Genomic DNA, 12,559 nt, shown 5'->3' with positions numbered 1-12,559 from the left:
TTGTTACCTTTATTAAGCTTTTTGGTTGTCCCCAATAATTATGCTTTTTCCCTTTTTTTATTTTTATTTTTCTCAGCCCCTAGACTCTTCTCTACCTGCCCCCGCCCCTTTCCCCGGCAATCCCTACACTCATCCATGTCCAGAGGTTTTCCTCTTTTTCTCAGTCCTTTCACCCACCCCCTACTCCGGAGAACTGTCAGGCTGCTTTCTATGTGTCTGTCTCTGTTTTGATTGTTAGTTGATTCTTATTAGATTCCACATATGAGTGAAATCATATAGTATTTGTCTTTCTCTGACAGATTCACTTCTTTTTTTATTTTATTTTATTTTTAAATATATTTTTCATTATGCTATTACAGTTGTCTCACTTTTCCACCTTTATTCCCCTCTGCCCTGAATACCCTCTCCCATTCACATTCTCCCCTTTTAGTTCATGTCCATGGGTCATATATATAAGTTATTTGGCTTCTACATTGCCTATACTATCCTTAACCTCCTCCTCTCTATCTTCTACCTACCATTTATGCTACTTACTTTCTGTACCTTTTCCCCCTCGCTCCCCACCCACTCCCCCACTGATAACCCTCCATGTAATCTCCATTTCTATGATTCTGTTCCTGTTCTAGTTGTTTGCTTAGTTTGTTTTTGTTTTTATTTTAGGTTCAGTTGTTAATAACCAAGTTTGTTGTCATTTTATTGTTCCTAGTTTTCATCTTCTTCTTTTAGATAAGTCCCTTTAACATTTCATATAATAAGGGTTTGGTGATGATGAACTCCTTTAACCTGACCTGATCTGAGAAGCACTTTATCTGTCCTTTCATTCTAAATGAAAGCTTTGCTGGATATAGCAATCTTGGATGTAGGTCCTTGCCTTTCATGACTTGGAATACTTCTTTCCAGCTCCTTCTTGCCTACAAGGTTTCTTTTGAGAAATCAGCTGACAGTCTTACAGGAATTCAGTTGTAGGTAACTGTCTCCTTTTCTCTTGCTGCTTTTAAGATTCTCTCCTTATGTTTCATCTTGGCTAATGTAATTATGATGTGCCATGGTGTGTTCCTCCTTGGGTCCAACTTCTTTGGGAATCTCTGAACTTCCTGGACTTCCTGGAAGTCTATTTCCTTAGCCAGATTGGGGAAATTCTCCTTCATTATTTGTTCAGATAAGTTTTCAGTTTCTTGCTCTTCCTCTTCTCCTTCTGGCACACCTATGATTTGGAACATTTAAAGATATCCTAAAGGTTACTAAGCCTCTCCTCATTTTTTTAAAAATTCTTGTTTCTTCATTCTGTCTGGTTGAATGTTTCTTTCTTCCATCTGTTCCACACTGTTGATTTGAGTCCCAGTTTCCTTCCCTTCGCTGTTGGTTCTCTGTATACTTTTCTTTATTTCACTTAGCATAGCCTTCATTTTTTCATCTAATTTGCGACCAAATTCAACCAATTCTGTGAACATCCCGATTACCAGCGTTTTGAACTTGCATCTCATAGGTTGGCTATCTCTTTGTTGCTTAGTTACATTTTTTCTGGAGCTTTGATCTGTTCTTTCATTTTGGATACTTCTTTTTGTCTCAGTGTGCCTGTTACATAGTAAGGGGAAGAGCCTTAGGTGTTCCCCCAAGGTGGGGCAACACAGAGTCATGGTGTTGTGATGCTGTTTGTGGGGGAGGGGTCCAAGAGGGAACAGTGCTGCTTGTTCTGCTCTCTCCCCCCTTTCAGTCACTTCCCCCACTACCCAGAGCAAAATGGACCCTTCTGGTGCTGATTCCCAGGTGGTTGGGCTTGTGTACATGCTAGGACCCTGTGGGTCTCTCCAACAAACCCTCCTGTGAGGCTGGAAGTTTCTCCTGCTGTCACAGCAGCCTCCACAGGTATTTTCAATTAGAGGTTTGTGGCTTTATTTCCCTGCATGGAACCCTGGGTTGCGAGGTCTATCTGGCTCCCCTGTTGTTCCTCCTGGTTTATCTGCATGTGAATGTGGGACTGCCCAGTCCATAATCCACAGCCTTTCGGAGAGTTCTCTCCAGCCTGCTGCCTGTCTCTGTCCCTCCTACCAGTCACAACGAATGTTTTTTTTATATCCCTGCTTGTCAGACTCCCATACAGTTTGATTTTCTGTCAGTTCTGGTTGTTTTTTGTTTTTAAATTTGTTATTGTCCTTCTTTTAGTTGTGCAAGGAGGCACGTGTGCCTGCCTCTGCCTCCATCTTGGCTGGAAGTCCTGTTTATAGTAGATTATTAATAAAATATTTAGGGTAGACTTAAAATGTGTTTTAATTTATGATTTTTACTTTATACTATATGAAACAATATATAATAGAAACCAATTCTAATTATCTGTAAATTTTATTTATTTATTTATTATTTTTAACTTATTTTTAATTTATTGCAGTGACATTGATTAATAAAATTATGTAGGTTTCAGGTGTAGAACTCTACAATGCATCATTTATATACTGTGGTGTGTTCACCAACTCAAGTCTCCTTCCATCGCCATGTTCATCCCCTTTTTACCCTCTCCTAAACATACTACATTTTTTAAAATTATTTTGGTTATCTTTTTCAGTACTTATAAAATAATACCTACATTTATAAACACATATTTTGGGGTATAAATCTAAAAGTGTGTTTGGATATTTGAGAACACAGACACTAAATAAAAGATATTTACATTGACTTTCCATACACCTCAGTATCATTTGCTTAGATATATCACATATATATATATATATATATGTATATATATATATACACACACATATATATATCATTCAAAAGGCATAACATCTAAAGAAAACTAGTAGCACAATTGCTGTTAGAGTAGGTTGAAGTTTAAGAAGCAGACTCTGAGGCCATTACAAGCCTTTATCTTAAATAACTATTTCAATGAAACCCAACTTTTAAAGCAGTTTTAAACACTAACTTATAACTCCAAGACTGAACTTTCTGAATCTTCATTATTATACCCAAATTTTAAAAGCCATCTGAATAAATGAAATTAAAAATAAATGCAATATATGGTGCATATATTGTATTACCTTGTGCTTTTTTAGTGATATAAAGTGTTTAAAAGCTTCCATTGCTTTTATTCCTTTGAGTTCAAGCACTACATTAATCTCATTAACACTATGTTTCCCTATAGGTTTTGCTTTAAAGGAGTTCTACAGACCAAGGTTCACTATAAAGCCAGAACTGTTATTAGCATGTTGAAAACTGTATCTTTTCATAATTTATTCAATATACATTCCTATAGTGTTAGCACTTAGGATAACTGTGCAATAGGTTTCAATGAACACAATTAACTTCAATAACCACAGGACTAAGAAATTACAGTACTGGTGTTTCAAATAAAATAAGCATAAAATTACTTATATTTCAAATATAGATTGTAGAAAAATGACATTCAATTTGAGTATTCTGAAGTATATGAAATAATCATGTCTTTGTTTGGGCCTATCTCTCATTCTAGTCTCATAAAAATATACCAACAAAGCTTCTGTGCAATGGCAAAGAAATAACAGATTTACTTGAATCCTTGATTAAAAATTCTCTGTTTAGAAACAATAACCTGAGGCTATAAGAGAGAAGTTGGAAAGTGATTTTTCACCTGCTCCTTTTTCTTCCAGTCATTACTTGCATATTTCACTTAGAGAGTCATATATTTTCACATCAATGTTTTTAATTTTTTCCATGTATATATTTATATAGGTAGTTATTTATTAAATTACTTTTAGGTTGAATTTCCCAAGAGGAACAGAAAGAGTGGGGTTCAGTTGGAACAAATATACATAATCTGCTTTATATAAAACTTTTCCAATATTTTATATTTTTTACTAAATTTCATGCAAAGAGTCTTTATTAGTGCATATATTATTATTCTACAATTTTCATGTTGTCTCAAGTCAGCAACTTAGGCATTAAAAATGTGATTAATGCAATCTTACATTATTTTTAACTTTAAAAATGCAAATATATATTTATATGAAACATGAATGGAATATATAAGCTATCCATATTAAAGTAATTTAAGAATAATTGTATTACAGAACAATGATAAATAAAAACAAGACATAAAAGCTCATTTTAACCAATGAATCAATAAAGGGTTATACTAGAAAACAAGGCAAAGTGACCAATACATTTTTGGTGTAAATGGAAGAAGATAATGTTTACCATTATGGATTTGACTATATTGTTGGCATGTTTCCAAATTTATGTCAAAATTGCAGCCTTGATTAATCTAGCCATACTCAGAAATACCCCTATTGCTACTATAATGTAATATAAATGTGGTAATACTCTCTAGCACCCACCAACAAATATGTATAATATAATATAATATAAATGTTTTATAAGTATGTATATGTTAATATATAGAATATGTTTACTTAATATATAAATCATTTTCAAGTGGTATTCTATTTTGTTCAATTTGTTGGTTGGTTACTTATTTCTAAAATTAACTATGGCCAAAAAACATCATGATTTACATAATTTTCTTTGCTTTAAATAAATTGCTAAAATAAAAGCAATGCTTATTACTATTATGTGTACATTCCCCTCAATATAAAAGCTGTAAAATGTTTTGTTATTGCACTGATGGTACACATAAGTCAAGAAGGAATGTCATCATGTGAATGAAAATGAAATAGTATTTTCATTTTAAACTTTTAAAATTTGAGTATAATTTCACTATTAGTGATTGTTTAATATATATCACAAAAGTTATGAAAGAATAAGTCTCCCTTGACCAAAATGAAAACAAAAAATCCCAACCCTCAGGATGCTGTTGCTATAATAACAAACATTATTAGCATCTTCATATTTTTAATACATGGCATTTTCACCTGTTAGAATCATAATGGAACTATCTTTTTGTATCTGTTTTTGTTTTTCATTTAATAATCATCAAAGTGATTTCTCACTTCAGAATATGTTAGGTATATTAAGTAGCTTAATAGTTGAATCCCTTTCCTTTATAGCTTTCTGATTGAATTGTGATGAGTGATTCCTTCAATTTGACTCTGTGCAATGCATTTGCAGTTTTACAAAGTCAATATCATTGTACATCTCCTGAGATCAACCTCTCCCTTTGATGAATCAAAACATTAAATGCAATAGAACAACTTTTAAGTCCCCATGCTGAGCCTATTCTACCATAGGTTTCATAGGTTCAGCTTAGATCCTGAGATGCTTAGGCTCTTCCCAGAGTCAACTCCCCTCACTGTTCTCTGTATGCAGAGAGAAACATGGATGTGACTCACTCTGCTAGCAGGTATGGACCTGAACTTCTTTCTAGGTTTTTGTTAGTCTCTGTTAAGTATCATGTATATTATTCCTCATTTCTTCTCACTATTAGGATATTTAGCTCTGCCTCAACAAAGAATTAAAAAAACAAACAAACAAACCTGAATGCTACCATCTTCCAAAAGAATTCATATAGGAAGGGTCATCAAGGAACATGTATAAAGAAGTCATGGTAGGGGTGGGTGGGGCAGGGGAAAGTGGTGTCAGGAAAATGGAGAAAACTGTAATTGAACAACAATAAAAAATGTTAAGAAAAATGAATTTATATATGAATAACTGCCTGGAATAAATTATAATTTGCCTTATGCTCCCTCAAATTAGTTTAGGTTATGGATCCATTCTGTAAACTATGACCTCTGGGTTGATCAGGATTCTCTCAGCAGAGCTGACAGATGATTGCCAGCACATTTGTTTAGCATTCAGTCATATCTAGGAGATTGTTCATTTCATCATACCAAAGAAAAATTACTATTGAGACACATGAGAACAATGCTTGGACAATCAGTGAGTTGGGTAGAACGAGAAAAGCCAGACTGTTGGACTGGCAGTATCTCTGCCTGTTTCTGTCCAGTGGTTTCTGCTTCCTTAAGCAAATAAAAACAATCAAATCCTTAAAAATTAAATTTCCATTGAAAAATAGGTTTTCATTTATGATTCAGAAACATTTACAGTTTTTAATCTATACATAATATTTTCTGCTGGCATTCCCCAGTAATCAAGTCAATAACACACAAAACAGTTGTGGGATTAAATATCAAGTGATTTTTGCACAATACCCTGATAACATGCATTTTATCAGAAGTTAACAAAATCTAGCTTGATCACTTTGTGGGGATCGGGGGAGAAAATATTTTAAAGTTTCATAAGGTGAAAGTGCCAGAAGCTGGTAAATACTGAGTTAAGTAAAACTGTGGAATTTCCTAAAAGAATGTAGGAGTATCAAAGTGGCCAAATGTGGACAGTCACTTTATCATTTTGTCTGAGACCCCTTAGTCTTTGACTTCTGCTTCTCTTTTCATGTTTGCTTTATTCTTCCCTCTCTGAAGATTATGTTTTACTGGGAATAAGTCTACCTCCCACCACCCCACCTGAGTGTTCATATCTAAGACCAAGGGAGTAAATGTGCAAAATATAAAATAAAGGGAGCAAAAAGAAAAATGTGTTATCCAGGTAGTGTCTATCACTGTTTCTTAAAATAAATGTCATCTAATTGGTGACATTTTGTTAAATATTACCTTAAAGCTTGTTAACTATTTGTTTAATGTTTTATTGTTTATGCAATTATAGTTGCCCAAATTTTCCCCTCTACATCCCTCACCCAGGCCTCCACCGACTTACATAGTCAATCCCCACACCGTTGTCCATGTCCACTGGTCTTTCTTACCTGTTCTTTGACTGATCCATTCACCTACTAGATGCTCAGTTTTAAATAATGTTTAGGAACTCTTGTTTAGTCAAGACATTATTTCTCATCAAGAATTAAAATACAGTAATAATCCAAAGTTAAGTGAGACATCTACTTTAAAAACAATTAATGACTGTAACAAATCTAAAGTAATTATCAAATGATAGCAAACAATTAAGGATATTACTCTATATTTAGCTGGGCTTTATAAAATGACTGAATGAGCATTCCATATAAACTGGACAGCCTGAAAATATGTGTAAATTTCAATATCTCAAATATTTAATAATATTTAACATTATTATTTTTCCAATCCATGAACCTGATATTTTGTATTTATTTTGGTCTTTTTAAATGTCTTTCAACAATGTGTTGCAGTTTTCAGTATATAAATCTTTCAAGTCTTCCATTAAATTTATTCAAAATAATCATATTTTTAATGGTATTATTTATTGAACTTTTTAAAATCACTTTAAGAATGTTTCTTGCCAGCATAAAGATACAACTCTTTTTGTAAATTGATCTTGGATTCTACAAACTTGCTGAACTCATATACAAGTTCTAACAGGATTTTTGTGGATCCACTAGGATATTTTTACACAGGCATACCTTGTTTTATGTGCCTCACTTTACCACACTTCACAGACCTGCAGTTTTTACAAACTGGAGGTTTGTGGCAACTGGACATTGAGCAAGACTATTGGTGCCATTTTTAAAACATGCTCAGGTGGTAGAATTTTTAGCAATAAATTCTTTTAAATTAAGGTATGTATATGATTTTTGTGATGTAATGCTATTGCACACTTTATAGACTACAATATATTATAAACCTAGCATTTATATGCATGGGGAAACCAAAATAGTGTGTGATTCCCTTCATTATGGCAGTCTAGGACCAAACACAATGTCTCTGAGGTATTCCTGAATATAAAATCATGTCATATGCATATATAGATAGTTTTACTTCTTGTTTTCCAATCTGGATGACTTTTATTTCTTTTTCTTGTCTAATAGACCTGGTTGGTACCTAAATGCAATGTTAAAGTGAGAAGATCATCCATCCTTCTCTTTTTCTTGATATGAGGATAAACTCATTAATCATTTCACTATTAAATCTATTGTTAGCTATAGAATTTTTGTAGTTAGGCTTTATTAAATTGATAAAGTCCCTTTCTACTTCTAGTTTATTGATCATTTTAATAATGAAACAATGTTGTTTTGTCAAATATATTTTCTGCATTTATTGAGATATCAGATATTTTTTTCTATTAACATTAGCTATTTTAGAATGTTAAACCAATTTTGCATTCCTCAGATAAATCTCACTTGGTCATGTCATATAATCATTTTTATATGTTGACAGATCTGGTTTGCTAATACTGTGTTGAGGATTTTTTCATCCATAGTCATAAGGGATAATGGTTTCTATCATACTTGTAATATCTTTATCTGATTTTAGAATCAGGACAACACTGGCCTAATAGCATGAATTGAAAATTGTTCTCTTCTAATTTCTGAAATAGTTTGTAAAGTGTTAGTATTGTCCTCTTTAAATGTTTGGTGTTATTCATCAGTGAAGCCATTGGTCCTATGCTTTTCTTTGTGGAAAATTTAATTAGCCATTCAATAGCTTTAGTGTTACAAGAATATTAAAATGGTCTATTTCTCCCTTTTCAGTTATTTGTGTTTTTCTACAAATTACACATTTCATCTCACTTATATAATTTGTTGTCATACAGTTGTTCATAGCATCCCCTTGTGTACCTTGTTATTTCTGTAACATTGGTAGTGATGTTCCCTCTTTAATTTCTAATTTTTATAATTTGAGTATTTTCTCTTTTCCTTGATCAAGTGAAATTTGTTGATTTTAATTTGTTTCAAACAACTACCTTTTAATTTCATGCATTTGCTCTATTGATTATCTACTCTATATTTTATTAATTTCCATGATTAAATTCTAGCTTAGGTTAGTTTGCTATCCTTTTCCAATGACTTAATGGGAAAGGTCAGGCTATATATTCAAGATATTTCTTATATCTTAATATAGGTGTTTACAACTATAACTTTTCCTCTGAGTACTGTTTTAGCTACATACCATAACTTTGTTTTTTTGTTTTTATTTTTATATATTCAAAAGTATGTTCTAATTTTCCTTGTGATGTCTTCTTGACTCATTGGTTATTGAGGACTGTGATTAAATTTTTTTGTTTGTGCATTTTCCAAATTTCCTTTTATTAAGGTTATTGATGTCTAATTTAATTCCCTTGTATTCATTGAACATATCTTGTATGATTTTAATATTTTTTAATTCATTGAAACTTGTTTTCTGACTGGCTTATAGCCTATCCTGGAAAATGGTCCATGTGTGCTTGAGAAGATTCTTTATTCTGCTGCTGTTAGGTTATGTATGTTTAGTTTGGTTGGCTGATTGTGTTGTTCAGATCTCATATTTCCTTATTGATCTTCTGCCTTTTTGTTTTACCCATTTTTAGAAAATGGTATAGTGAAGTCTCCAACTATTATTGTTAAGTTGTCTATTTTTCCCTGTATTCTGTAATTTTTCAGTGCTTGATTTTTAATTTTCAGTTTTTGGACTATGTCATCCTACTACCTCTTGGCATCTACTATTTCCAGTAAATCAGCTGTTCTTTTTGTTGAGGCTCCCTTTTAAGTGATGAATTGTTTTTCTCTTACTACCTTCAGTATTTTCTCTTTTTATTTTGCTTTCAAGATTCTGAACATGATGCATCTTGTCATATTCAGAACATGATGTATCTTATCATATTCAGAATGGGTGTGGATTGCTTTGTATTCATCCTACTTGAAATCTGTTGCACTTCATGAACATTTCCTCTTTTTATCAATATGTGGGAGCTTTTAGTCTTATTTCTTTTTGGTGGGGGAGCTCTCTCCTCATCTTCTGCTACTCTGATTATGTGTATGTTAATAAAGTTGCTATAACCTTGCTCATTTTTCTTCACCTTTCCCTCTTTCTTCTTCAGATTGCATACTCTGTCTTGCTGATTCTTTTATCTGCCAGCTCTTGAATCCCTCTAGTGAAGTTTGCATTTTGTTTTTTACACTTTTAAACATTATATTGTCCATTTGATTCTTTTCATTAGTTCCTATTACTTTATTTATATTTCCTATTTTTATAAGACACTGTCATCATACTTTAACTCTTAAAATATTGTTTCCTCTAGTTCTTTATATATAAGTATAATAGCTTCCTTGAAGGCTCCATCCTTAAGTGCACCAGCTGGGATCATTCAAAGGCAGTTTTATTATCTTATTTTTCCCTTGGGTATGTATCACACTTCCCTGTTTTTCTTTTTCTTTTCTTTTGCATGTTTCATAATTTTTTTAGCTGAAAACTTGACATTTTAGATAGTATTGAAACCCTGACTACTAATCCCAGGTGGTGGGTGAGTTGTTATTGTTGTTTACATCTTCCTTTGTTGGTTCAGTAAATTGGTTGAACTAATTCTACAAATTCTATCCTTGTAGTGCACAACCTCTTATGTTTGTGCTCATATTTCTCCCCTCATTTTACTTTTAATCTGGTTACCTAGGGGTCTCCCCTGGGTCAGCAGAAGCCACTTTTAGTCAAAGGTTGTGCTTTGAGCCCCTTTGCCAGATTTTTATACTGTATCAGGGAATATGTATCAGGTTACAGCTGTCACACATCATTGAGTCTATTTCCCTACACATTCAGCCAGGAACTAGTAGCTTGGGGGTTCCCTCTTGATCACTCCTGAGAGGGTGTAGCCTTGAGTATGCACACAGTTTTATAGTCTGCCAAGTATAATTTTACTTTAAAACCTAACTTTCTAAGAGTCATTCCCAGGTCAGAGTAGCTTATTGCTCAGTCACTATTTGGCCAGAAGTTCTGTTTAAGCCCTTCATAGCAGTGAAGCATCCACTCTCTACTGAGATGTCTGTGTGTGACTTTTAATTCCTATCTGATTGTTCCTGAATGCGTGGAGCCTAATACATATTCACAATTGTCCTAATTCCCAAATCAGCTGTTATCACAGAAGGGCTCTTCATGCTACTACCTGGCTATCTGTTTACCTGGCTCTCTCTATTAAACTTATGGCTGCTCTGCTATTTTACTTGATCTTGGACTTATCTGATTGCTTTTAACTGGTCTCTGTCAAGATCACCATTGTTAATTTTTTTCTTGCAATGAGAACTTTTAAGATTTACTCTTAGTAACTCAGATATGCAATACAGTATTATTAAGTATAGTCACCATGTTGCACATTACATGCCCGTGACTTAACTGTAAGTTTATAGCTTTTGACCTTTTTGACCTATTTTGCCTACCCTCCCACTTCTGACAACCACCAATGTGTTCTCTGTATCTATAAGCTTGTTTCTTTTTAACTCCGCATATGTGAGGTCACAGAATATTTGTCTGTCTCAGTCTGACTTATTTCACTAAGCATAATGCCTTCAAGCTCCATCCATGGTTGCACAACAGCAATATTTTATTCCTTTTTATGGCTGAACAGTATTGTGATATACCACATCTTCTTTATCCATTGGACATTTAGGTCGTTTCCTTATTTTGGCTATTACAATATATTTTTTCTTGAAAATTTCCTTAGGCATGAATTTCTACTCACCTTGTTCCAAATAAAGTCAGGGCCCTATAGGACAGCTGCAGAACTTCTCATCTTATGACCGATTTCCTTGGGGCAGATTTCTCCCAGCATCACACTGATGATGGGGATAGGGCCTTCATATATTCACTGAGTGTCTCTCTCACTCTGTGAGGGGGTTCAGGGCACAAGGCGGTTGGCATATCCTGGTCTTAGTTTGATCCTCTCCATTTTGAACTCCTGCCCTATGTATATGCTGGGGCAGAAAGATCAAGCCTCCAATATTCTTGGCCTCAGTGCCTAGAGTAGAGCTTCTGTGCTATAAGTGGAAAGTAGATGGAAGAAAGAACTCATGGCTAGATCTGGCAAGAATAGAGCTTCAGAAACATGTACTGACTGGGTAGAATGAGAAAGACTGGCAGTCTGCCCCTTCTGGGTAAAACTTTACCCTTACACTTGAAAATGCATGAAGGCACCTCACTTTCTTTACTGCATAGCTTCCCTACCGTGGAGCTGAGGAAGTGGGAAGGATGGTGGAAAGTAGATCATGGCTTAAATGCTACAGTCTCTTGCTGTTGTGTCAAAAACTAAGCAGTTTTTTTTCAGTGACTATGTCTTCATTTTCTTAATGGCCTTCAGGCAATTTCTGGAGACTTTCAATGACTAGATGAAAAAAAAAAGTTTCATCAGTGAAATTACTGCTTTCCTGGGAAAAGGATCTGCCAAATTCTTCCACAAGTCTTTCTTTCCCTAGGTGAAGGTTTTGTTTGTTTGTTTGTTTGTTTGTCTGTTTTTCCACTGCATTTGCATTTATTATTTTACTTGAATTCTGATCATACCTTGAAAATTAATAGTAGATATTATTACTGTATAGAATATGTTTCTAAATAGATTCTTTCAGATAATGGTTTTCATTTTTTTTAAGGAATAGTTTGTGCTCACAAACAGAAAAAAGTAAACCACTTTTATTGGCAGAATTTCATATTGGTAACTTACTTTAGCAACTAAAGCTATATACATAGGTTTTATCAGAACATGTCATGTGTCTCTTCAGACAAAACAACACCCTTTGAATGAGGATAATATATTGTGCTGCACCTCTGGGTTTCTCATCTTGGCATTTTGGTAAATCTAATTATGAGATATATATAGCAGTTGCTAACTCCCATTAATGAAAATGGATGCATCAATGGCCTCCACTTTATTCAGTCTAAAAAAAAACAAATACTCTATCTCTAAACAACAT

General features: G+C 33.7%; 1 protein-coding gene across 1 annotated transcript in view; it reads right to left on the bottom strand.

Annotated features, from left to right (window-relative positions):
* LRP1B (LDL receptor related protein 1B) overlaps window positions 1-12,559 on the bottom strand; it is a 1,811,620-nt gene that overhangs the window by 1,107,067 nt on the left and 691,994 nt on the right. The gene's annotated exons all lie outside the window — the stretch shown is intronic.

This window comes from Phyllostomus hastatus, unplaced genomic scaffold (assembly GCF_019186645.2).
Source record: "Phyllostomus hastatus isolate PE091 unplaced genomic scaffold, TTU_PhHast_1.1 phas_contig_1, whole genome shotgun sequence".
Taxonomy (NCBI): domain Eukaryota; kingdom Metazoa; phylum Chordata; class Mammalia; order Chiroptera; family Phyllostomidae; genus Phyllostomus; species Phyllostomus hastatus.
This window is presented reverse-complemented; position numbering and strand designations above follow the sequence as displayed.